Below are 26,267 nucleotides of genomic sequence, written 5' to 3'. Positions count from 1 at the left end.
GGTTTCAGCTTTCCACACAACATTATGAAGCTAGCATGCTAAAAATAATTCAGTACCCTTAGGAGAAGTTATAGGTCACATAAATCAAAGGGTGTAGAGTAGAGCTTTAGAAACTTTAATTTCTAGTTTCTTTTCAACTAAAGCAAAGTTAGGCTAAAGAAACCAAATCTCAATGTACACAGCAAGAAGGACAGTCTACAGTCTAGTGAGTTCAAAGAATCTTTAAAAAGGAGTCTGTCTTCATGCCAAAATAATGTAAATGTGAATGATGGCTAAGTACTGGAAGAATCAGTATGCAAAGTTTCCTGAATGATGAGTCAGGAGAATTGATTCATAATCCTAGCTCTACCATTTTGTTACTTTGGGCAGTTCATTTACTTCATCTAGCATTCTGTCTCTGTTATTTGAAGTAGGAAAGTACAGGCAAGAACATTTTAGCTCTGCTTTATAAGATTCACTCCTGCAATTTAAAAAGTGTTGCAATTACACTCCTTTCTTTCCTTCTTCTATTTTAGGTATCACCACTGCATTAAAAATCGGACATGACTGAAAAATTACTGAACATCACCACTTTTCCTTTCTCTTCACTCTCAACCTTATCTCCAGCACCCCCCTCAAAAAACCCCAAAACCAAATTCTTCCTCATTACAAATGCACATAGTTAATCAAAATGAACCTACATAGTAATCTTGTTCCCAAAAGAGGTGATTTGTTAATTAGCCTATTTACACAGGGGAAGTCTTAAAAATGCTATTTTCCCAGTAGAAAGTATAGTTCCTTCTAAATTTGCACCACTCTCAACCAAAACATGCCTACATTTTCTTGTCATGAAAATTTTAATCTCTCTTACTGTTGGGAGACAGCAATAATAATAATAATCCAAACTGACAAAGGGTTTGGGCTATAGAGGATTACATAATCCAAATAATTTATAGCACATCCCTAATTGCTTTAGAATTAAATAATTAAACCATAACAATAATCAACACACAGTATTTCAATACAGGAATTTTAAGTACAAGAAAAGACCAATAAAATAGCCGAACTAGAAAAGACAAAAATTATCACTAATAATAAGGATCTTCCACAGAAATAAGACTTTGTGTTCTGCCAATTTTACCCTGGAAGCAAAATTTCTGAGAAAGTAGGCTTTTAGAAACAATAACACTAAATTTTGGCCCAGTGAAAACTCTGGCACCACCTCAAGCTCTCAAATATTGCCAAGTAGTAGCACTTTTTATCAAAAACTTTTCAATGTAATTTCTGACTCAAATGCAATGTATTACTAAAGCATAGATAGAATGATTGTACAACAGCTAATCTATTGATACATATTGGTTATTTCCTTAAAACTTCATAAACTTACATGGCTCGTTTTTTATGGTCATGTTTCAGAATTATTTTTTTTATTTTTTTATGTTTTTTTTGCAAGGCAAATGGGGTTAAGTGGCTTGCCCAAATATTTCAGAATTATTAAAAAAAAGCAAAGAAACACAAAACAAAAAAATTTTCAGTGAAAGGGACCAATTCTTCCAAAAGAATTATCCCAATTATACCATCATAAAAATATATTCCTTTTTGAAATCTACCCAACATTAACTCAAATATTTTACATGTACACTTGAGTAAAAGAAAAACTGGAATAGTAATATCTAGAAAGTCACTAATATCGTAGAATAATATTTTTTTCAACCCTTACGTCAGGATTAAATAACCAATACTTCATATTAGAGAATGGGTACTTTTATTGAAGTAATTCCAGTATAATTTCAACTGTGTTTTAAATGATTACGGTCAGGCATAACTAATTCTTTTTGCTTTTAAAAATGAGTTTAATCACTTGTCCAAAAATATTCATAGCAGCCGTGTTTGTGGTGGCAGAGAATTGGAAATCAAGTAAATGTCCTTCAATTGGGGAATGGCTTAGCAAACTGTGGTATATGTATGTCGTGGAACACTACTGTTCTATTAGAAACCAAGAGGGATGGGAATTCAGGGAAGCCTGGAGGGATTTGCATGAACTGATGCTGAGTGAGATGAGGAGAACCAGAAAAACACTGTACACCCTAACAGAAACATGGGGGTGATAATTAACCTTGATGGACTTGTTCGTTCCATCAGTGAAACAATCAGGGACAGTTTTGGGTTGTCTGCAATGGAGAATACCATCCATATCCAGATAAAGAGCCGTGGAGTTTGAACAAAGTTCAAGGACTATTCCCTTTTAATTTAGGAAAAAAAAAACAGATATCTTATTGTCTGATCTTGCCATCTCTTATACTTTTTGTTTCTTCCTTAAGGATATGATTTCTCTCTCATCACATTCAATTTGGATCAATGTACAACATGGAAGCAAAGTAAAGACTGACAGATTGCTTTCCGTGGGGGTGGGTGGGGGGAGGAAAGTAAAATTGGGGGAAAATTGTAAAACTCAAAATCTTTAATAAAAGAAAAAATTTTTTAAAAAATGAGTTTAAAAATACCACAGTAAATTAAGTTTTAATTGTTTTAATTATGTCATTTTCAATGACTTCCTATTACAACACAGTGACCAATATCCTTTGAACAGAATTGAAAGTCTTCTGTAATTTGGCTCCAACTTTCCAATTTCATCTTCTTCCCCTGTCAAAAATTATTTGCACTAGACAAATAAGTTTACTCTCTGTTCTCAAAGGGTCCAAGCATAATTTTCTCTTATTGTTTTATTATGCCTTCTATCTTCTTGACAACTTAACTTAAATTCTACTAGCCATTTAATTATCTTTTTGCTCATCCTTTAATTTAACACCTTGAACTCTGTCTTCTATTTTTTTCTAATAAAACTTCCCTGATTTACAGTTAAAACAGAAAACCAGAGGATCGATTTTCTAATTTATATATATATATATATATATATATATATATATATATATATATAATGGAAATATTGCACATAAATTGAAATTAAATGAATTAAATCTCATATCAAAAGAAAAGTTTGTTTCTAGGTGATTTAGACTTCTGTCCAGAATAATCAGTTTATTTATTCAATGTTTATTGAATATTAACTACATATAGCACATTTTACTAGATGTTGTGGGAATAACAAACAAATAAGATATGGTCCTTGTTCCCAAAGAGTTTTCAATCTAATAGGGAAGATAATACCCCTATTACAATGTATGTGGAAAAAAAGAAATATAGTTTCACATTTGTTGGAATTTGCTAGCCAGTGGTAATGATAGCAAATAAGGAATTATATCAGTCACACAGTTATAACTGAGCTCACTACACCTGCTAAAATTGAGAACTCTGGGGGCGGCCAGGTGGCGCAGTGGATAGAGCAGCGGCCTTGGAATCAGGAGCATCTGGGTTCAAATCCGACCTCAGACACTTAATAATTACCTAGCCATGTGGCCTTGGGCAAGCCACTTAACCCCACTGCCTTACCAAAATAAATGAATGAATGAATGAATGAATAAATAAATAAAATTGAGAACTCTGATCTGTGATGACACTTGTGGTTCTATAGATATTATGATTTTTAACCCATCTTTGATACAGGTTTGCCAGTGTTACAAGAATGGGATTTAAATTTTTTAAAAAATATTCCAAAAAATATCACCTCCCCCCAAAGCAAAATTGACAGGAAATGATTACTTATATGGGGAAAAATCAGATATATACTGATAATTTATCTGGGGGGGGGGTGTAGCAGATGTACTGATTATTTATATGGGATCTATCATATGGGATTACATCTTTGTATGTGGTCAGGCCACTGACTAGATACAGCAATGGTCAATATCAATACTCAATGAATAAAAAAATGGAAAATTTATTCTGTGTGAAATTACAACAGATCCAAATTTCCCCCAAAGGGGAAAGGCAATGAGGAAAAAGAAGTCCACCTCTACTTTCCTATCAAAAGTTAGGTGGTAAAGCAACTATCACAACAGGAATGCCAAAATGTCCAGGAATACCTCAATAGAAAAACGTGTTTCATAATCAGGGAGTAGTATCCAAAAGGACACTTCTACTTTATAATATAAATTTATTTGCAAAATATTGTGGAGAAAGCTAGAGGAACATTTTAAATGGTATCAACTCAAAAAATAACAAAGAGCAGTGGATATGAAAAATTTGCAGAAAACTTGTCATTCTAGTCAATTATGCCAGCATATCCCCAAAATTTTTACAGATGAAACCAAGAGAACAACAAATAGATGAAAATGTAACAAATCTGTTATTGTTTCTATAACTATTTTCATCACAGCAATGAAGTCACTTTAATTGGATGCTATCATTTGTCCCTAATGTACTGTATTAAAAAAATGGAAATGGCACTAAGAAAATAACATTAGAAAAGTGGTGGAAACTAATAAAATATGCTAGAGGCAATACAATTTTGAAAGAATTTAGGATTCAATTGTCAATACATTAAAAAGAAGAGATGGTGATAGGAGTATTATCAGTAACTATCAGTAAAAAGAACATGTTAATATTATCATCACTATTAACTAATACCTATCAAATCTTTGAGAAGTATAGGAAGTTATCATTAATTGCCTATTATGTGCAAGGCCCTATCATAGGTACTGGAGATACAAATACAAATCGAAAAAGTTGTTACCCTTAAGAAGCTTATATATGGGGAAGAGAAGAGAAATAAAATAATACAGAGACAAGTCAATACAAATTTCTTTTGAGGGCACTGAAAGGGCAAAGAGGGAATCATGAATATTCTTTTGTTGGAGGTAATACTTCAGTTAAGACTAAAAGGAAATTTTGCTAAATATGTGTATGTGTGTGTGTGTGTGTGTGTGTTGTATGTAACAAATTTCTTCTAAAATATATTCAGAAGAAGCTACCTAACCTTGTAGTCTTCCTTAGTTTCTCTCTATTCTAGTTTAATAAGTATAAAATCAAGGAGAAATTTAAAAAAATAAAGAAATGCAATAATAAACTTCTTTATAAAACATGATGGTAATTTCTATAGGAAGAAAAAACATCAGCAGCCTATTAAATCTACAAAAGAACAAATTATCTACTATTGGATTTGGTATTCAAACTTCTTTTGTTCCAACAGGCTTTTTTTTTATCCTTCACCCCCTTCTTATTTATTCTTTTTCATACTATTATGTTGATTTCTCCCAACTTTTCTGTCTCATGTCAATTCACTTCCTTGAAATAAGTAATAGCAAAACAAGAAATGTGAACTTGACAATAGAATCACACAATACCATTAGCAGACAAATATTGAAGTGAGGGAATATAGAAATTAATGTTCCTCTAAGGTTATTAGTTCCTATATATTATAGATACTTCAATAAATGTGCTCATTTACACAATCAGAATAGGAAAAAAATCTTAGTAATCTAGTACCTTTCTTATTTTTAGATGAGAAAACTAGGGTCAAGGAAATTTATGTGAATTGTCTAAGGTCATATGGTTATTTAACAGTAGTTATCACTAGAATACTTCACTTTCTTTATAAATGAGGAAACAAGAGTGGAGAAGTAACTTGCCCATAATCACATGGATAGTAAGTGACAGAATTTGAACCCAAATCTTTTATCATGATGCAATGATCCAGTCTCTCATCCCTTAAATATCCATCTTAAATAAATGCACTGTAACAAATTTTCAAAATTTAATTTCCATGATTAAAGTTTCTCCAAAGTTTACCAGTAAAAATTTCCATTCGTCTGCTAAATAACAATCCATTCTCCATAGAGATGGCAAAATAATTCTCCTAAAGCACAGTGAAAACTATCTCATTATGTTCCTTTAATAAACTGCAGTGGTTCTCTATCTCTAAGATTAAATATAAGTTCCTATGTTGTTATTTAAAGTCATTGAAGTTGGCTGCATGTCATTTTTTCAGTTTTACTACAAATGATTTCTCTATATCAACACTACCATGAACTCTTCTTACTGTTCCACAATTCATCTTCTTTTGCTGGACCTTGTTTGTCTCCCATACCTGGAATACATTCTTTACTCCCTTGTAAGTCTTAGAACCATGGCTTCTTTCAAATCTCACAAAAATACCAGTGTCAACATGAAGTCTTGTCCTGATTCCCCGTAATATCTTTCCCAATATTCTCATATATAATATATGTGTGTGTGAAAATTTTGCTTAGTTGACTTTGAAAGTTTGTGTTATCTAGCAAAATCATTTGCAAATGTCTATCTGCTAATGTTGATCTGTATGAGATTTTATGTATTTTACCTTTTCACAAAGATAGGCATTGCCAAATACTGATATCAATCTATATGAGCTTAACCAACCAAGTTCTTTACATAGAAGGCTTTTACAGAATTTTTAGATTCTTTTCTCAATATTTGCCTTTTAGCAAATGTCATTGTAGAGTAATCACTTGCAATTGAAGATAAGGTAGGATTCCTGAAATGCACAGTTAAATGAATTCTGGACAATGGAAATATCTTTTGCACTTTCATTAAAGTCCAAAAAATATTGCTAGAACTTTGATCTCTGAAATATATCCACTGTAAATTTGTATAGGAATCGATATCTTCTTGTCTTAATTTTTGACAGCTAGGCATGTATATAAAATGGAATGTGATTTAAACAATATTGGTAATTATACAATTTACTTTACCACAGTAAAGGTTTTCTCTTATGTACTGCTTTGCCTTGTAATTTTAGGTTTAATTCATTAAGAGCACTACCAAGTTGATAGCAAGAGCTAATTTTCAAAGCCATTCAGTATTCAAAAATAGTGATTGAAGGAGGTTCTCTTTTAGAAAAATCTCAGCCTTGAACTTAAAACATCACAATGAAACTTTTTTCCTTCTTTTTTTGTTTTGCGATGATGAGTATGCATTAATTAAAAAAATAAATGCATGGGACTTGAAATATTGTCAAGCTATAATACTGTTCTTGCAATTTGTGGTGTGAACAGTAACGTGAAGTGATGAGAGCACAACATGTATGATCTCTATTGCAACTAACCAAGCAACTCTTGTCATTGTAGCACAAAAGTAGCCATAGGTAGACAATCCATAAATGAATGAATTTGGCTATGTTACAAAACAACTTTATTAATGGCCTTTGAAATTTAAATTTCATATAATTTTCACATCAGAAAATATTCTTTTTTCAATGTTTTTCTTTTTTTTTTTAGTTTTTTTTTTGCAAGGCAAACGGGGTTAAGTGGCTTGCCCAAGGCCACACAGCTAGGTAATTATTAAGTGTCTGAGACCAGATTTGAACCCAGGTACTCCTGACTCCAGGGCCACTATGCCACCTAGCTTCCCCTAATGTTTTTCAATCATTAAAAATATAAAAACTATGCTTAGCTCATGAGCCATACAAAAATGGTCAGAATAATTTATAAGCCTTTCCTGTATTCTCAGTGCATCGCACATAGAAGGCATTTACTAAATGATTACTGATTGAAGTGCTTGCTGAACCCTCATCCTACCACAATTTTCCAAATTAATGTTTAAACTTTTATTTTATTTCTCAATTAATAAGAATTTATTTGATCTCCTTTCAACTCCCCTCTCCCAACCAAAAGTAAAACATAACCCTTAAAACAAATATGTATAGGCCAGCAAAACAAATTTTCCAATTGGCTATGTCCAAAAACATGTTTCATTCTGCCTCATCAGTCTATCCCTTCTGTCAGGAAATGGGTATTGTGTTTCATCATCAGTCAGTGTTTTAGAATCACATTTAGTCATTGCATTATTTATAGTTAAATTTTTCAAAGTTGGTTGCCTTTACAATATTTGTTAACATTTATTGGGCAAAATAACTTCTGATGATTTATTTCATTTGATGTAAAGACTTCTTTTAAATTTTTATAAAATTTGATTTTCCTATTTTTTGCAAGTGAAACAATTTATTAAATGCCTACTATGTGCCAGACACTGGTCAACACATTGGGTATACAAACAAAGGCAAAAACAGTACCTGACTGCTATCAAAGAAAGCACATTATAATGAAGGATAGAACATGCCAATAACTATTTACAAACAAGATAAACGCAGGATATGATTTTCCTCTCTTAAAAAGCAGATTTTACTTTTTTAATCTATTTAGTCCCTCTCCAGTTTACTTTTATTTACAAACCATTCAATTTCTTTTTATTTGAATTTTCCTTTCTCATTTTGTTAATGAATATTTTATATTTTGTAATTAATTACTCATATTATTTAAGTTGCCAGTTTTATTGACTTACAGTGGTGCAAAATGTTGTTGGTCAGTTGTTTTGTGACCACATTTGAGGTTTTCTTTGCAAAGCTTTTGTATTGGTTTGCCATTTCCTTCTCCAGCTCATTTTGCAAATATAGAAAACTGAGGCAAACAGGGTTAAGTGACTTGCCCAGGTTCATATTTGAACTCAGGAAGAATAATTCTAGGCCTGTAACTCTATCTATTGCATTGCCTAGCTGCCACTGTGAATCAAAATAGTTTCTAATAATTGGTTTTTTCTTTATTTTTTGATGAATTTTTTTTAAAATAATTGATATGAGTAATCTGGTAGCAACTTTTTTCTATTTATTGGTTCCCCCTTCCTCTGAAAAGAGCCCCTAATCTTACTTAAAATTTAATTTTTTGTTTTCAATTTTATTAATCTCTTCTTTGACTTTCTGCACTTGGATGTTTGGGTTTAAAAAAATTTTAAAGAATTTTTTAGTTGAATGCCCAATTGTTTGATTCATTATTTCTCTCTTTTGAGATAAAAATGCTTAAAGATATATTATATCACTTAATGACTGCTGTGGTTAATATGCAATACATATTGTCTCATTGTAATCATTATCCTTCATGAAGTTATCTGTTATTTTTATGATTTTTTATTTGACCCACCAATTCTTCAGGACTAAGTTATTTAGTCTCCAAATAATTTTTAATTCTTTTTTTACTGCACTGTGCTCAATAAAGGATGTTTAATATTTGTACTCTTTTCTATTTATTTACTAGGTTTTTATGTCCTAATATTCAATTTCTGAAAAAAGGTATCTTGCAGTGTTAAGAAATACATTTATACCTTGGTATTTCTATTTAATAACTGTGAGAGAACAATTATAATAATGTTATAATATCTATTTTTTAGATTTCTAATTAGTTCCTTAAATTCATTCTTTTGCATTTTTAAAAATTTTTATTTATTTAAGACAATGAGGTTAAGTGACCTGTCCAAGATCACACAGTTAGGCAATTATCAAGTGTCTAAGACCAAATCTGAACTCAGGCACTCCTGACTCCAGGGCTAGTGCTCTAATCCACTGGGCTACCTAGCTGCCCCTCTTTTGCATTTTTCTTAGTCTAGGTCCTAAGGAAGTATATGGGGGGGCTCCTTTAGTACAAATTTTCTGCATATTTCTCCCTATAACTGTAGTTTTTATTTTAAGCATTTAAGATGTTATTCTATTTGGTGCATGTGTATATTCATATATATATATATATATATATATGTGTGTGTGTGTGTGTGTGTGTGTAAAATGCATACACACATTTATGTATACATTAATTCATTATCCCTAGGACTTTTAGAATAATGCTTTTTCCTATTTATTCTTTTAATCAAGCCTGCTCTTTCTAGTCTAGAGGTCATGATAGCTAGTTTTGCTTTTCTGAGTTCAGCTGAAGTGTAACAGTTTTCTTCATTCTCTTAATTTGACTATAAGTGATTCTCTTTTAAGGGTTTCTTATAAACTGTATATTGTTAGATTTTGTTTTCTAACCCATGCTGCTATTCTCTAAGATTTTCTGGGTGAGTTTATTCTATTTACCTTCATAGTTATGATCCTTTAAAATATTCTTTTATACTTTCGTACTTTTAAATAGGTAATGAAAGAGAACCAGTGTGCTTTGCTAGCACCAGTGCTCTATGCTTGATTAGAATGGCTTCCACTTTCTTGATCCATTTTGCTTCCTCTCACCCAGACCCCAATTATAGTCCTTATATTTTTTCTTGCCTTTTAAACCCCTCTTCCTGATCTATCATGTGAATCAAGTGACACTAGTTCTCTCACTTCTTCCTCTTCGTTTGTAAAGAGTCTTTTTTCTTCTTCATCCTGATTTTGTGAAATGGTACATTCTCACTCTGCAGAACTGAAGTATTACAGTGCCAAAGAGAATCTAGGTACTAATACAAAAGGAGCTCCCAAAGTCAGACTAGCTCGTCCACGGTCCTGTGGTGAGAACTGGTTAAAACCAGCAGATTTACTACTCATTACCTAGTTCTGGATTACATATCTGGGGGAGATTGTGAAGGGGACTTGACCATAGGTCCTAGGCAGAGTACTAAGAAAGGGAGAGGTTCAGAAGAATGCAGGAGTGGCTTGATTCAGACCCCAGGAACAGAGAAGGATCTCATTTCCAGCAAAGAGGCCAGTCTGTAGAGGAAAAACTAGGGCAGGAATCACAGATCAAAGGTGAACTTGCAGTTCTGTACTTTGAACCAGTAGAACTTCCCAGTTGGCTAATAAGATCTGAGATATGCAGTATTATATTGAGGCTTTAAGAAAAACCTTGGTCAGAAACTCGGTCCAGGGAGGCAACAATCAGATTTTTGCTCAAGATCAGATCAGGAGCACTGAAAGCTTGCAGGTTTCCAGCCAATCAATCCTTAGATCCTGGAATAACACAACATTCAATACCCCCAAGAAAGTAGCAACAGATCCAGCTCAGCCCTTTCCTCCAGAAATGTGGCAGAACTCAGTTCTAACATCAAGTTAAACGTCAAAAAAAAGTAGGCTGAAAGAATGGTAAACAAAGAACTCCACTGTAATGAGCTATTAGATAACAAAACAGAGCAAGAAAATGTTTTCAAAATATCTTCAAGTGATGCTTCAGAGAAAAAGCAAGTTGGGATCAAATCCAACTAGAGTTCCTAGAAAAAATGAATTGTTTAAATGTTTTGATAAATGGAATGAGAGCACTTGGTGAAAAATTGGGAAAGAAATGATAACTATGGAAGAAAGAATTGGAAAGGGAATTAATGGCTTGGCCACTGAAGTACAAAACTTTGCCCAGGGTTTTGGGAACAAACAGAAGCCAGTAACTTCTTAAAACAACAAGAAATATTAAAAAACAAAATCAAAAGACTGAATAAAGAAGAAAATATAAGATATTTCATAGCTAGAAAATAGATTGAAGAGGAAAAAAGTTGAATAATTAGTGACCTAGACTAAATGCCATTATCATTAAAAAGTATGATCAACATATCTTGAAAAATATTAAAAAAGGCACTGCTCAGATCTCTTAAAATCAAAGGGTAAAGGGGAAATAGAAAGACTCAATCTGTTACTTTCTGTAAGAAATCCTCAAATGAGAACTCCCAGGAACATCACTGTCAAAATCCAGAGTATCAAGGGGTCATAGTCAGTATCACACTATTCATTATCACAACAAACAGCCACTAGACATGCCCATCAACCATGGGTATCCTCCATAGCTCTGTCCTGGGTCCTCTTCTTTTCTCATTCTACACTATCTTGATTGATGGTATTATCAGTTCCCATGCTTTCAAAGGAGATGACCTCCTAGATCACCAAATTTTTTTTTTAAACTTCAAACTCAACATGTCCAAAACAGAATACATTATCTTTTTTCTCCTCTTTATAACTTCTTCACTACTGTCATGGGTACCATAATCCTCTCAGTCACTAAAGCTCATCATTCATATTTATACTTTATATAAAGCTTGTCTATATAATTGATTACATGTTGTTTCCCAATTGGAATGTAAATTCTGTAAAAATTCTGTAAATTCTGTAAATTCATTTCCCCCCCATTCCCCCACTCCTTTCTATTTTCAGTGCTTAATGCTATTAAATAAATACCTGTTATTGACTAGAACCTTCCTTCACTACCGCCTTTTAAATATCTAGGCTACTTCCCTGTGTGGATATAAGATTGGAAAATGACCCACTGTGTTTTCACCTTGAATTTTTCCCATCACTACTCCAATTGGTGCTTTTCCTTGTTATTTTTAAAATAATTGTGGGACAGAGTTTATTTCAATTCTGATAGCTTTGTAGGTTTTGTTTGATTTTTCTGAACTACTTTTAAGTTTTTTCTTCAATTCACCTAAGGAATGGCTTGCTTATTTTCAGTTTCATTACTTCATATTTGCTGTTTCTTGATTCAAGATGTATCCATCTCAATCTCCTTTGCCTTTTCCTCTGTCAAAATTCAATTATTCTATTGAGATTTTTTTCTGATGAAAATCTGCAGGGCTGTGACCACTGTTTGTTGAATAGACTTAAAAGTTTATGTACTTATTTCCATGCATGTACTTACATATTCTAATCTAAATTATGCACACCAAATGTATTATTATTTTCATTTTCTTTGTACCCTCTATGAAATTGACAAATTAAAAGAATAAAAAAACACTGTAAAAATAAGCATAAACATACTATAATTATCAGTATTCCCTAGTAGACAAAAGTAAAAATGCTTTCAGGATCCTTTATCATACATAAATATAACAGAAATCAGAGAAAGTTTATATTGTTACCAAGTTACCAAGGTAATTCTCATTTTTCATTGGCACAACCACACCTTTCACTTGCTATATTGGAGAACATTTTCTCCAGAGAAACAACAGAATAATCTCAATGCAACTAACCAAAAGAATTAATATTGTAAAATATCTATAGTAGTGTAATTTATTTTAAGTTATTTTCTATTTATTTCTTCTTAAAAAAAACCTACCCCAGTAACATGGAAAAAACTGCCAAATTATCAGTCATACTATTTTTTAGTGGTATTCAAATTTTCCTGGAAGGAATTAGACAGGCACGGTCCTTGAATGTCTCAAAATTAAATTTCTTGTTTCCATTACACTGATTCATTTATTGGCACAAACTAACACACTAATATAGATTTCTCCTATATAAACTTTTCCTGGAAAAAACCAAAATTACCTATCAATCTAACTTCTATGCCTGAAAAAAGTATTTCAATGATCAAAAAAAGAAATTCTCAAGCATCTACATAGAAAAAACAATATGAGAATCAAAGAAATATTAGAGGGTTTTTGTTAACTCAAAAAATCAGTTTTAAACTAGAAAATTATAAATTTTCTAGTGCATCCTTCTAAGACCATAGCAAGAGAAAAAAATCTTATGAGCTCCACTTGGCTGCAAAATGTTCTTGGTAGTTTCCACTTCCTTCTCTTCATCAACCAAACAAACCCCAACTTCTTTAACTTTCTTTCCAGAACCTATTTAATCCATTAAAAAACCTACTTTAGGGAAGCTACGTGACACAGTGAATAGAGCACTGGCCCTGGAGTCAGGAAGACCTGAGTTCAAATATGACCTCAGACACTTAATAATTTCTTAACTGTGTGACCTTGGGCAAGTCACTTAAGCCCACTGTCAAATAATAAAATTTTTTTTTAAAAAGGAGAAAATCTACTTTATTTGAATTTTATCTAGTTTTTCTTTATCATTTTACTGTAAAGACTAAAACTATAATTGAATCCCCAATAAAGAAGCTAATAAAGCTTAGTGTGATTGAAAGACTGTTTCTATGCTCTTTTCTTTTACATTTTGGTTATAACATTTTAATATTATGAAAGTGACAACTAAGTGAGCTTCATTTGCATCTTGTAGGAATAAACAAAGTACCATAAAATATTAAAAAGAATTTAGATGAGGAGAAAATGGAGCTTATGCAATTTGTTAAGGTATATAAACACAGAAACTTTGAGGACTAAAAAAATTTACCCTGCTTCTATTTAAAGCTTTCTTTTTTTAAAAAAAATAATTTAATTTTTATTTACTTTCCAATTACATACAAAGATAGTTTTCAACATTCATTTTTTTTAGGATTTTTTTTGCAAGGCAATGGGGTTAAATGGCTTGTCCAAGGCCACACAGCTAGGTAATTATTAAGTGTCTGGGACCAGATTTGAACTCAGGGACTCCTGACTCCAGGGCTGGTAGTCTATCTACTGCGCCACCTAGCCGCCCCCTCAACATTGATTCTTTTGCAAGCTTTTGAGTGTCACATTTTCTATCACCCTCCCTTCCCTCCCCCTCCCATGGCAGCAAGAAATTTGATATAGGTTGCACATGTACAATTGTTTTTAATATATTTCCATAGTAGCCATGTTGAATTAAAACTAAGGGGGATGGGGGAAATTCTGAAAAGGAAAAAATAACCCATGAAGTTTTAAAAAGTGAACATAGTATGCTTTCTCTGCATTCATAATCCATAGTTTCTTCTCTGGATGTGAATGGCACTTTCCTTAACAGGTCTCTCAGGATTGTCCTTGATTATTGAACTGCTGAAAGAAGTTGCTTCCATTATAGCTGATCATCTCACAATGTTGCTGTTAATGTGTACAATGTTCTCTTGGTTATGCTCATTTCACCCAGCATCAATTCATTAAGTCTTTTTCCAGGTTTTCCTGAAGTCAGGGGACATATGTTTTCTTCTACAACAACAGTACTCAATAACATTCATATACCATAGCTTGCTTAGTCATTCCTAAGTTAATGGGCATTATAAGGAGTATTTCACAAAATTTCATAAATACTTCTATTAGTTAGCTTTAGCTTTACAATATCTTCCTCCTTCCTTATCCCTTTTAATTAGATCTATTTTTGCTTTTGCTTTGTCTGAGATCACGTTTGCTACCCCTGCTTTTTATTAACTTCAGCTGAAGCATAATACATTCTGTTCCAGTCTTCTACTTTTACCTTGTGTGTATCTCTCTGCTTCAAATGTGTTTCCTGTAATCATCATATTACAGGATTCTGGTTTTTAATCCACTCTATTATCCACCTTTGTTTTATGGGAGACTTCATCCAATTCACATTCAGAGTTAAGATGACTAATTTTGTATTTCCCTCCATCCTATCTTCCCCCCTCTTTGTACTCTTCTCTCTTCTTTTCCCCTTTCCCCCCCTCTCACTCTGCTTCTAACTGCTGCATCTCTTAATCTGCCCTCCTTTCTATTAACCCTCTTCCCTTTTCTTCTCCTTTTCCCTTTTTACTTTACTTTTTTTACTTTTCTTTTAACTTTAATTTTACTTTTACTTACCCCTTCCCTTTTCTTCTTCTTCTCCTTTCTTTCCCCATCCCCCCTACTTCCCTGTAGGGTAGATAAATTTCTTCATGTATATGTGTGTGTGTATTGAGCTTAAGTGACTTGCTCAAGGTCACACAGCTAGGAAGTATCAAGTGTTTGAGGTCGAATTTGAGCTCAGGTCCTCCTGACTTTAGGGCTGCTGCCTGATCCATTGCATCCCCTGCCCCCGAGGAGGATAAATTTCTAAACCCACCTAAGAATGTCTTATTCTGTTTTTGAGCAAAATCTGTTGAGAGTAATATTTACTCAGTGGTCACACTCTCTCTTCTTTCCCTTTACTATAATAATAGGTTTTTTGTGCTTCATCATGTGGTGCTATTTATTCTCTAATGCCTTCTCCCATCTTATTTTTCATTAATTGTTTTATACCTGCCTTGTATCCACACCCTCTGTCAAAGTATACTCTTTTTATCTGTCCTGATACAAGTATAATTCTCAAGGGTCAAATGATGGATTGATTTCGAAGTCTCATCACATTATAATCATTTCATACTGACAGTCTTTGTCCAAGTACCCTCCTCTCAACTGTCCCATTAGAAATACAATTTTCCTCTAATGCCTCCATCTTCTTATCCCAGCATAATCCTTTATATTTTCCCCATGTCCTAATTGTTTTATAGCTGTCTTGTATCTACTTCCTCTTGTATACTTCTTTCTTTCTTTTTTTTTAAAGCATTCATAGTTCTTTATTGCAGGTTTATGAAAGTGAGATATACTATAGAAACAGAATTAAATAATTTCAATTAATTCACAGCCAGAGTTGAAGTCAAAAATACATATTCTTTTCAAATAACTACCACATTAAATGAAGCTAAGTTGGGGGGGGGAACAAAAACCATATTCAAATGAGGAGAAACTCTTCATCAAGAGCTTTCAGTGTCTTTAAAATTTAATTTTTTTAAAAAAATTAATTTTTGTCAAGTGTTTTTTTCCAGAAAAGACCAGGGAAGACATGTCCAATTGAGTTTTCAAGGCTTTAGAAAACTATTTTTCCAGCAATTCATGAAGGGACATTCCATCGTGAGTGTGAACCCAATTCTTCCCTGTCCCGTTGTAGTGCTTGGGACCACTCAATGAAGAAGACAACCAGATCTGTCTGTTGGGGGTCTGTTTCTTGATCACATAGGTTCCCAGATCTTCACCCAGTTGTACTGTTAGAACACCAAATGAAACATCATAATCCTTGGGTGGTAAGGCTTGTCTCTGAGATCTTCAAAAAAATATGCTAAGGAGTCCAAGGTTTCTTCTGCAAGTTTTTCATAAGTGGTTCATTCTAGTAAATTTTTGTCAACCAGTGCTCCTGTTTTCCTCAAATTCACCAGATAAACACTCTGTTTTTTGACTTTTGAAATCTGGCTTCTGAAGCCCTGGAACTGAGAAAGACCAAAGACCAAGAAGCTACAGCTCTCATCCCTGCTCCCAGAGTCAGTGGCCCCACCTGGGCTGGGAGGCTGCAGAGCCCAGTCCTCTTAGGCCCGGGAGCCAGCTGCTGCAGGATACATGCCCTGGCTTGGTCAGGCCTCTGCAGTGCCATCTGCACCACACTCCCAGCCTAGGACTCCACATGCTCCTCATACAAAAAGTATACTTCTTTCATTTGTCCTGACAGAAGTATAATTCTTAAGAGCCATAAGCATCCTTAAATCATAATCAGTTTAAACTCACATACCCTTTTCAAGAACAATCCCTCCAATTGTCCCAAAGTAACTATAACCCTCAAGAGCTAAAAGTTTGATCACATTATAGTCAATTTATACCCATAACCCTGTCTAAATATATTCCATTTTACCCCTTTATGCATCTCTTGAGTCTTGTATTTGAAGATCATATTTTCTCTTTATCAGCTAAGCTTGAAAGTCCTTTATTTAAAATTCAACTTTTCCCCTCTGAAAGAATATGCTGAATTTTGCATGATAGCTGATTCTTGATTGTAATCCAAGCTTCTTTGTCCTCTAGAATAGCATATTCCAGGTCTTTTGATCCTTTAATGTTGAAGCTAAAAAGTCCTGCATAATCCTGAGTGGCTCCCTGGTATTTAAATTTCTTCTTCTTCTTCTTCTTCTTCTTCTTCTTCTTCTTCTTCTTCTTCTTCTTCTTCTTCCTCTTCTTCTTCTTCTTCTTCCTCTTCCTCTTCCTCTTCTTCTTCTTCCTCTTCCTCTTCCTCTTCTTCTTCTTCTTCTTCTTCCTCTTCTTCTTCTTCTTCCTCTTCCTCTTCCTCTTCCTCTTCCTCTTCTTCCTCTTCCTCTTCTTCTTCTTCTTCTTCTTCTTCTTCTTCTTCTTCTTCTTCTTCTTCTTCTTCTTCGCAAGGCAAGGGAGTTAATTGGCTTGCCAAAGGCCATAAAACTAGGTAATTATTAAATGTCTGAGGCTGGATTTGAACTCAAGCACTCCTGACTCCAGGGCTGGTGCTCTAACCACTGCACCACCTAGCCGCCCCCTAAATTACTTCTTTTTGACTGTTTGCAGTATTTTCTTTAGCTGAGAATTCTTTAATTTTGGGTTCTCTTTCTGGGGATGATCGATGGATTCTTCTAAGGACTATTTTATCTTTTTTATTTCATGATATTAGTGCAGTTTCCATAATAATTTCCTGCATAATACTGTCTAGGTTCTTTTTCTGATTGTGGCTTCCAGGTAGACCATTAATTCATAAATTATCTCTTCTGGATGTATTTTTCCAGTTCAGTCATTTTTCTAAGAAACACATTTTCTATTTTTTCAGCCTTTTGGTTTTGTTTGATGGAATCTTGGTGTTACAGTCATTCATTTTCATTTGTTCAATTCTAGTTTTAAAGGTTTATTTTCTTCAGTTAACTTCTTTGTTTCCTTTTCTGGTTGGTTAATTTTATTTTCCAGCTGGTCATTTTTATTTTTAAAATTGTTTTCTTCAGTTAATTTTTTATAATTGTCCTGCATGACTCTCATTTCTTTTCTCCATTTTTCTTCTTCCTCTCTTCCTTGGTTTTTAAAATCTTTTTTGAACTCTTCCAAGAAGTCTTTTTGGAACTGAGATCAGTTCATCAACCCTTTAGAGGTTTACACGTAAGCATTTTGTCCCTGCTTTTCTCTTCTGAGTTGGTGTTTTTAATAATCATTTATCAGAATAGTAGTTGTCAATGGTTAGTGCTTTTTTGGGATATTGTTTGGTCTTTTTGTCAGTTGTGGTATAAGTATAGCGTTCCAAGATTTTTGCCTGAGAACTAGGGTTCAGGTCTCTAAATTTTTGCTCTGGTGTTTCTGGTGTTCCTAGTTTGTTCCCTATGCTGGGGTATCCCAAAACTACACCAATTCCTCATGGCTAGAAATCTTGGTCTCTGAGAGCTGGGATTTGGACCTTCATGGTTGGTGAAGCTGCACTAAGCCCTTAGTTGTGCTGTGGCTAAAAGATTCTTTCTGGTTTACACTACTCTCCTGCCTACACTGGGCTACACCCATGTTACAGACCTTCTCCTGAACTTCCTCTAAGATAGCTTGTGAAAAAGTTGTTTCAATTTTTTTTCTGGGTTCTGTTGCTTTAGGAGCTATTTAGAGGCTTCATTCAAAGTTTCTTGGGGAAAAGCTCCCTCTTTAAGGCTTTCTTGATGACAGCTATACACTTACAATCCATCACTAGGTTCATACTCAAAGCTTTTCCTAATTGGTAATACCTAACATAGATTGTGTTTCATGAGCATAGCCTTTGAGAATCCAAATTTACTTTCGTGCTATGATGAGGCATGAAAGGAGGAGTTTTTAAATCTGACCACATAATGAAATAAAAACCAGAGATGCCAATATTTTTTATTTTGGTACATATTCATTCTTATCCTGTAACAAATCTTGCCCATGTACTTATTTCCAAAGGGGCACCAAAAAGTATCCAACTAATGTACTAGTGGCATTCCTCTAAATCTTCATATTTTATGTACATAATGGAGTGCAAATTAACTGGGACTGGAGTGAATAATTACTTAGGAGGCCAACTAGCAGTTTTTTGCAATGGTCAAGGTATGAGGTGACAAAGTCTGCACAGGGTAGTGGCAGAAATGTTAGAGTATATGAAGGAGAATAACAAGAAATTAAGTTGGGAAAGATAGGCAGAAGTCAGATTATGGAAGGATTTAAATATCAAGTTGAGAAATTTGCATTTTATTTAAGGAGTTAGTAAAGATTTAAGAATAACACAATTACAATGTCATATCTATGCCCTAGGAGGATTATTTTGCATGAAAAATGTATTAGGGAGAAATGAGAATGAGGTAGGGAGATAATTAAGTCTAATGGTCTAAGAATGAGAGGTGATGCGATGTCTTCCTTCTGAGACTTTTAACTACCTTGAATATATCTTGTATGTCTATGATTATTGGCATGTTATATCCCCTTTTAGAATGTGAATTCCTTCAGTGAATATTTTTGCCTGTCTTTGTATCTTTAGTGCTCACAATAATGCTTGGGACAAGAATAGTGCTTAACAAAAGATTGATCACTAACTTGAATTCACCTGTAGAAGAGATCCAAGATTATTAGTACTTTACAACTGATAGGCATCTAAAACTCTCAACCTGTCAAAAACAGAACTCATTATCTTTCTCCCTAAACTTTCTCCTCTTCTAAACTTTCCTTTTACCATAAAAGACTTCCAGGTCACAATCTAGTAGTCATTCTCAACTCCTTATTCTTATCTCACAGAACCAAAAGATTATCAGGTCCTGATGTTTCTATCTCTCATACACAACACTTCTGTCCACTCAAGGAGGCACATTCAAGTTCAGGTCTTCATCATCTCTCACCTACTGAAAAAGTTTCCTGTTTAGTCTCCCTTACACAAGTTCCTCCCTACAACCCATCCTTTAAACAGTCACTAAAATGTACATCTGGGACTAATATAACTTTCCCTTTAATGAGTCATCTGCTCATTAAACTCCAATGTCTTTCTATTACCTATATTATCAAATATAAGTCCTTTATTTGGCATTTTAAGTATTTTTTTATTAACCTTACCTTTCTATGCAATCTACAATCTAATCACACTAGTCTATTTGATGTGCCTTGTGCACATCCTCCTTTACTTCTAACTATATAATTGTGCTGACTAAACCCATGCCTGGGATGCTCTCCTGTCTTTCTTCCACTCATTAGAATAGCTGGTTTCCTTCCAACCTCAGTTCTAGTGCAATCTTATAATGCTCTCTCTCCAAACTATTTTGTATTCATTTCGTATCATCTATATATATTTACATATATATATATATATATATATATATATATATATATATATATATGATGTGTTTTTTTCCCCATTAGAATACAAGCCCTTTGAGGTCTAGAACATTTTTATCTTCACAGGCCTTATTTGTACATAGTAGGCCCTTAATAAATGTTCTTTGACTGATAATCTCCAAATACGTCCTAAGAATTTAAGACTTAAACTACAAATGAGCCTAGGGGAGTTAAATTTATTAACATTAACATATAAATCTACAATATCAAATTATTTCCTGCTTATATAGACAAACTGGTGAGTGACCAGGACACAAATTGAAAATAAGAAACAGGAATGAGGAGAAGTAATGATATTTTTTTCTGGAAGAAAATTAATAAGTTATAGAGACAAACTCCTATCTACTCTGCATTTTCCCCCTAAAGTTCTCATTTACTATTTATAAAAAATATGAAACAAGCAAAAAAACAACTACTTGTAAACTGTGTTGGAATATGCTCTATATGTTCTTCATGGCTGCATATTAGTGTAGCCTGAAGCATTATTAGCTACCATAGTAATCTTTTTTTCAGATAAAATTTTTTATCACACATATTCCTCAGTTTAAAAAAAATTCATATGGAATTCTCCTGTAAATCTAAACTCCTCAATCTAGCACTCAGTCTTCTGTTCACTATCCTATCCTCATTAATTAACAGACATCTATAAATATTGCCCATTTTAATAAAAATCTAATTATTACTCATTAATATTACTGATACTAATCTAATATTCCCAAAATTTTTAGAGATAATAACTTTTTAATTATTGCACAGATAGATAGGGCCATGGATAGAATTCTGGGTCTTGAGTCAGGAACATGAGTTTAAATGAAGCCTCAAACACATCAGCTGCATTAACCTCTGTCTGCCTCAGTTTCTTCAAATGTAAACTGGGTATAATAATAATACTTCCCACAATACCTGCTATACAACAACTTGCTGCTCATATAATCCTCTTTTTTATATATTTGGAAAAGCATTTTCTCATATGTGAAATATACTCTTTATCTTCTTTACTAATATAGGCTGATTACTTCTATCAAAAGACAGATTTTCAAAAAGGGGGAAACAAAACAAAATAGGGTCAAATAAGCACCTGAGATTCTTCCATTTTAGAGGCCCAACACAAAAGGTACTCTAATTCACCAAATCAAGAACTAAATAGAAAGGGGATATTGCATGGCCCATTAAATATGTTCCTGTTTAGAACACCATCCACAGAAAGATATAAAGTCCTTAAGAAAGGCTCACCACCATGAAGGCTCATCAAATTTATCAAGAAGTTCTCTGATCAATCTCTTGCATAAAGTTAAGGGTATGACAGTTTTAAATTGGGATAAGTAGGGGAAAAGGTTTTCAAAAGAAGTGCAAACTATCATGAATTATTTGAAAATTTCTCCAAAACTGAAAATTGCTCCAAATTACTACTAATAAGAAAAACATAAATACAAATTTAAGTTTTTTACTTCCTATACAAGACACTGGAAAAGATGACAAAAGATAGAATACTTAGTGGTAGAGGGGGACATAGAAAAAGAGACATACTAACAATACTGTGGGCAAACCTATAAATTCCTCTAACCATTCTAAAAATAATTTGGAATATACAATAAAAGTGACTAAACTATTTAATATACTCTGATTCAGAGAATGCATTACTGGTCAGTCTCTAAAAAAGTCAAAGTTAGAACCAAGCATATATACATATATATGTAGGCATATATATTTATACATTATATATTATATATATAAACCTATACATATATACATATGTAGAATAGCTATGTGGCACAGTGGATAGTGCCAGGACTAGAGTCAGGAAGACTCTTCTTCCTGAGTTCTTATCTGGCCTCAGATAGATACCATATTTCACCCCAAATAAGACTGGATCTTACACTAATTTTTGCTCCAAAAGATCCATTGGAGCTTATTTTCAGGGAATGTCTTATTTTCATGTGCATCTGCATTTATTCATATAAAAAAACTACCTTTATTCAAATACAGTCATGTCCATCATCTTCTGGAACATTGTCATAACTTTCCAAACCCTGAATTCCATCTGAATTTCTTACAACTCTGGCCCCAGTCTCATGTCCAGCAATAGAATCTCTTTAAATGAGCACTTCTTATTGATGCAGCCCACTTCTAGGGCATTAGCAGTACAGCTGTCAGTGATTTTATTCCATAAATTCTTTACCCAAGTCACAACCTCTTGCAGCCTTGGTTTCACAGTTTCCATGCTGATTTTTCTCCACTGTATCTTTAATGTAGTCATTGATTTTCATGCACAAATGGTCCTTGAAATGGCTTGTTTAATGCAATATCAAGAGTCTTGTGACAGCAGTCATTACTGCAGGAATCATTATGTGACCTATTCTTCTCTCTGCAAGAAGTTCTTCATGCCTTCAGTGTGGTGAGTACTGGTTGAATCCCAGACTAGCAGACCTCTGGCCACTTCACAAGCATTAAATCAATTACTTCCGTGTAACTACTTGTGGACATTAGGCTTTTTTCAGTTTCAAGAGCATCTTTCTTGCCCTTAGTGATGATTAGAGGTAGGGCTTTCTTTCCATCTAGATGTTATCAAGAGTGCATGTTGTTATTCATGATTGTATCTATACTCTGATTGATCATATTGCAATAAATTTTGAGTTCATCTGTTTATATAGGCATTGATCTCTACTCCAAAGGCACCCACTTCAGTATTTATAACTACTTAATTTTAATTTATATTATCATTTAGTTTATGTTTTAATGCCAATAATATATTTATATTTAATTATATATTAACTTTATTTTATAATTCAATAGTCTGTCATGTGTTATAATGGACATACTAAATTCATTCATTTCTGGCTGATGATCTTAATTGGGGCTTAATTTGGGGTAGGGTTTATATGATGAACATCTTAGAAAAAAAATCATAACAGCGCTTATTTTCAGGAAATAAGGTACTAGCTGTGTAACCTTGGGCAAGCCACTTAACCCAATTTACCTCTGTTTCTCATCTGTAAAATGAGTTAGAGAAGGAAATGGCAAATCACTCCTGTTAATGCCTAGAAAAACCCCAAGTGGGGTTACAGAGTTGAACATGAAAAATGACTAAACACCACCATATTACATACATACATAGATAAGTATATGTATGTTTATATAGGGAATAGTTGAAAAATAAGATATAGCAATGGAATAGAATAATGTGAACAGTAAAAAAATTAAGAATTTGGAATATGAGCCTGGAGGGGATAAAATACTGATCCAATTATTCTGATAAAAGTTTGATGGGTTTCCCAATTTATCTAAGGAGATTACAGGACATGGGACTTTTGTTAGAATCAGCTAAAAGGTACCTACTCATGGAAATGAACATGCATGATAAGAGGAAAGAGAAAATGTCTTTGACTGAGGTTGAATACAAAATGATACATGGTTTGAGGCTCAAAGGAAACTTTTATTGGAAGAGCTACTCTGGGTCTGGGGTCTCTGTGAAACCATATTAAAATCTTTCCATTGCTCTGTTCAGAAGTAATCTACAGACTTCATATTCAGCAAATAGTTACTTAAGGAGTTAAAAAAGAGGGAAAGTCTCATATATATATATATATATATATATATAATAAAAAAGTTGCGGTGTTCTTTATAGAACCTAAAAAATGGGAATAGAGGTAGGGAGGGATGTCATATTTTAGGTATACAAATCCTAGCATATTAACTCACTCAATATAATTTTATTATACAGTGAGAAATTATGAATATGAGAAGTTAAGAGAAACATGGGAAGTCACAGAATTAGAGACATATAGAGGGATTCACAGCAAACAAACAGTAGTTAAAAGGACAATATACAAAATGACTTCAACTATGTAAATAAAATAATAATAAAATATTGTAGGACAGAGATTAATTGCAATGAATTATCTTGGTTCCAAAGAATGGAGGACTTTCCCAGGGCACTACCATTCAATCTTGTAGTCATTGATGTTCTCAATTTAGGAATTATCCTTGACTCTTTATCCTCATACCTATCCCCTTTTTACTGTTCCAAGTTTTTCTCTTTAGGTTAGATTCTTATCACCTCTTACCTGGACTATCTGTCCAACTGAACCTCTCTGCTTACAATCATACAATATATGTCATACCCAAAATAACCTAAAATGCTGTTCTTTGTTAAATTTTCCACCTCCATCCTTCTGCATACTCTGTTCTTCATGTCTGGAATGCACTGCCTCTCCAAAATTTTAGAACACCAGATTTTCTTGAAGACTTAGCTCAAATACTTATTGCACTGTTCCCTACCCCCCCCCCCCCCAGTTGAATATTAGTTCCTTGGGCCAGAATTTGAGACCATCTAAGAAAAACTAAGCTATATTAAATGAGTAAGTGCATGCTTTTTATCTACAAAAGAAAAGATAGTAGAAATTTTTTATTTCAAAGTAAAAATGGTAATAGCTGCTTGTAATTATTTGTGTCTAAAGTGTATTTGCACAGATAAGAAAAATTATGAAAAATGTTTGCATCAATTGACATGTCTGATTTTTCTAGAATTAAAAGTAAGGACAAACTCGGTTTTGCTTTTGTAGCACACTAACTTGTACATAGCAGGCATTAAATAAGTGCTTTGGAAATGAATGAATATCTCTTTCTCAAGAGAGAGTGGAAGATACAGGTGTATTTTGTATAAAATACAAGATATAATTGTTTCACCAAATGACTTTCCTTAGCTGTTTTTATTTTTTTTAAAAGAAAAGATTTAATGGGGTAGAGGGCAGCTTCTACTGGTTCCTGCCAGTGCTTATTAAATATTCAATGTGAACATTTTTGCCTTGGACAATCAGTAAAAACTATAGCTTCAGATTTGATTTATATTTTTGTTGGGCTATTTATATTATGTGATGAAAAATGTTAGTAATAGAGTTAGAAATGCAACATAAAAGTATCATATGTACATTTTTGGAGGAAAGCTAATTGCTAAACCTATACAAGTTCATACTCCTAGGAGGAAGGTTAAGGAATAAAAATGGTATTGGAAAAAAAAGGCATCAATGAGAAAAATTATAATAAAAAAGTAAAAATCATTTTTAAAATGAAGAACTATTCAATATGGGACATTACTGTGAATAATTCATATCTAATAACATGTAGTTATTATGAAAATGTAAATAATGGAGTTAAATCATAAAGCATATAAAGTTACAACTAGAAGAGAATTTATCTAAACTCCTTAATTTCATACATGAATATTCAATTGCTAATTCTAAAGAAATTAAACCAATTAAGATAAGATTTCTCAATGAAAATTATATATTTCTAGGAAATAAGACAGAAGAAAAAAGGTCATTCTGGTTAGAAAAAAATCGTTGCTTAGATCAGCAGCCTATAATATATATGAAAAAAGTTAGCATGCAAGCTGACTACTGCTGCTATGCCTATTTGTCAAAGCAATTGGACCATCCTTCCTAGGAGGAACTGGATATTGAGCCAATTCTGATTCCATTGGCCCAGAAGGAAAGGAGTCATAAAGTTAACACATGATATTTAAAAGGTTATCAAGGTCTGATATGACTTTCAAGACTTAAAAAAAAAAGACAAAACCCACCTATAAGAAGAAAACGGGTATTTATTAAATGCTTTGCTATATAGGCCAGGTCAGGTATTTTGCATAGTTCTGGGGATACAAACACAAGCAAAAAGACAGGCCATGCCTGAAAAGAGCTTATTTTATAATCAGGAAGGATAACATACTAAAGGAATCTGAAAAGTGGGGCATTTGGCCTATCAGGGAGAGCTTAGTTTTGCAGGGGCTCAGGGGCAGAGTTGGGAAGAGAATGAAGGTTAGTGGGCCTGCACTCACTGGCCTGGGTGGGGTAAATCCATTCTACTCAGGAGACACAGCAGCGAGATCCCATAAAGAACTTGTGAATGAGAAGAGTAGGGGGCAGACCTTGAGAAAGTAT

General features: G+C 33.4%; 1 protein-coding gene and 1 pseudogene across 2 annotated transcripts in view; both read right to left on the bottom strand.

The window, feature by feature from the left end:
* GNAS (GNAS complex locus) overlaps positions 1–26,267 on the bottom strand; it is a 179,728-nt gene that overhangs the window by 60,120 nt on the left and 93,341 nt on the right. The window lies entirely within an intron of this gene.
* On the bottom strand, positions 14,901–18,619 carry LOC141504943 (frataxin, mitochondrial-like; annotated as a pseudogene).

The sequence above is a fragment of the Macrotis lagotis genome, chromosome 1, assembly GCF_037893015.1.
Source record: "Macrotis lagotis isolate mMagLag1 chromosome 1, bilby.v1.9.chrom.fasta, whole genome shotgun sequence".
Classification (NCBI taxonomy): domain Eukaryota; kingdom Metazoa; phylum Chordata; class Mammalia; order Peramelemorphia; family Peramelidae; genus Macrotis; species Macrotis lagotis.
This window is presented reverse-complemented; position numbering and strand designations above follow the sequence as displayed.